We start from the raw sequence: 2,375 nt of genomic DNA, 5'->3' as shown, positions 1-2,375 counted from the left end.
TCCGCCATCACTGAGAGTGACTACATTATTGTAAGAAAAACTTTTATTAACTCTCTTCATTAATGATTATCAATAATTAATTTAATAAATTAATAAATCAATAATCAATTTAATAAATTAATAAAAAAGTGTTTGGTACAAACTTTAAAATAAACATATTACATCAATTTATAAAGATTTTTATTTAAACCGTTATGTTTTCAATTTTCTGTCTATAATATATGATGAATCTATAATATATGATGTGTTTTATAATAAGGTTGCGTAAATTTATAAATAAATTCAGGATACAAAAATAATACAAAAAGTATTTATATAAACATTTGTATTAGCTGACATTATTTCTGAACTACACATTTTCATCAATTCTCATTACAAACTGAGCTAGATACACACATTTTTTTTGTCTTTAGTTAATAGTAAACATCTTAAATTAAACTAATAATAATATCTGAATTGAATCAACTAGGTTCAGTTTGTAATGAAAATTAGTAAACACAAAAATACGAAAACATTGTAACTGATAAGATTGTACAGCTTTTACACGAAGCAAATGTTGTCACGATACGACAGCTCTAGAATACCATATTGGATTAAGAAACGGTAAAGATCTCAATTTAGAAATTTTTTTTGGAATATCTGAATTGAATCAACTAGATTCAGTTTGTAATGAAAATTAGTAAACACAAAAATACGAAAACATTGTAACTGATAAGATTGTACAGCTTTTACACGAAGCAAATGTTGTCACGATACGACAGCTCTAGAATACCATATTGGATTAAGAAACGGTAAAGATCTCAATTTAGAAATTTTTTTTGGAATTTTTTTTTGACGTTTTCGACATAAATTCTATCTTTATTCTTAATTCTACATATTGCGTATGCTTTAATCTTGGAAAAAGATTTTTGAATCTATATAAAAAAGGAAAAAAGTAATTTTTATACAAAAATCATATTATGGTTTAGTCAGTAATACAGCCGGCTTTAGGATCCCCTCAAGATTGATTCCATCAAACAAGATGCGCGTAATTTACTTAAACATCAATCTCAATTTATGGATCTACAGTTTGTCACCAAGCATTAAATTATTGGTAAATCTTAGTAAGAACACATATAGTTTACGTCTTACTTGGAACTTTTACTCCTTGCAAGTTGTACTGTAATTAATTCAATTCAGTATTCCTATTCAGTATTACATGTGATTATTATATTATATTATATTATATAATTACATTATACATTTCACCAATGTACAGAGCTCGTGTTATATTGGTATCAGATATTATTACATGCTTTTATCAAGGATTTCAAGATTGCTGGTAAAGGACAAGTTTTCGTTACAGATTGCTCATAGTACTTTCGTCGCCCGGTTAGAAATCAGTTAAAGAAAATTGTATTATATGAAATATGCTAACTTGCTCTTTCTATTTGCATATATATTTCTAGTTGCATATAATGTTTTTTTTCAGTTCGTAAATGCTGAGATTAATAATACCGAAGGCTACTACCATTATCAAAGAAGGAAAGAATATTATTTCGTACAGTGTACTGCATGCATCGTTGACATTACAATTTGAATAGCATTCTACGAACAACCTCGTGATCTTTCATACTCTTCCATACTTGTGCGCAATCTCCATTTATATAACCTGAGCGAAATTACCACCTGCACTATGTAACACAGATACGAAATCAGATTAAGGAAAATTATTTCTAACGATCGCAGGAGCTACTGATATTATCACAATATTTGTTTGACGATTAACTACTTAGATAGATTACTATCTTTCTCCAATTTAATTAATCGCTAGAATAATACAACTTTTTATTCTTTCTAGATATAAGTTTTTTTTGTAGATAATTTTATTTATATATATTGATTAAAGAGGTAGGCACTTTAATTTTAAATTATTTTAAATGTTCCTCGTCCCAATCCTATTTATACTTACAATGAAAAACCTTTGGAAGCTATATAAGCGAAAATGTTATATACAAAATTGTTATATACAAAATTGGATAACTGAATATGGATTTCAAATGATAGTGAGGAACATAACAGTTCCCAATTTATTTCAAAATCTTTGATACAAGAATACCTTTACATGTTAGGAACTAGGAACAGAGAAATTCAATCAGTTACGTAATTGATATTGTCAATCGATCATATTAAGGTGGCACAAGGATATAGATAATGCATATTAGAATCGATAAAGCCATGTAAAATGTTTACATAATTTCAAATCGTTTCGTATTGTTACTGGTTGTACAACCGAATATTTTGTATATTACATATTAATATATATCTTTAATATTAATTATTAATATATATCTTTAGGATTAAAAGCCCTAATTTAATTAAGATTTTTTTAATTA

Source organism: Atta colombica, unplaced genomic scaffold, assembly GCF_001594045.1.
Source record: "Atta colombica isolate Treedump-2 unplaced genomic scaffold, Acol1.0 scaffold125, whole genome shotgun sequence".
Taxonomy (NCBI): Eukaryota; Metazoa; Arthropoda; class Insecta; order Hymenoptera; family Formicidae; genus Atta; species Atta colombica.
This window is presented reverse-complemented; position numbering follows the sequence as displayed.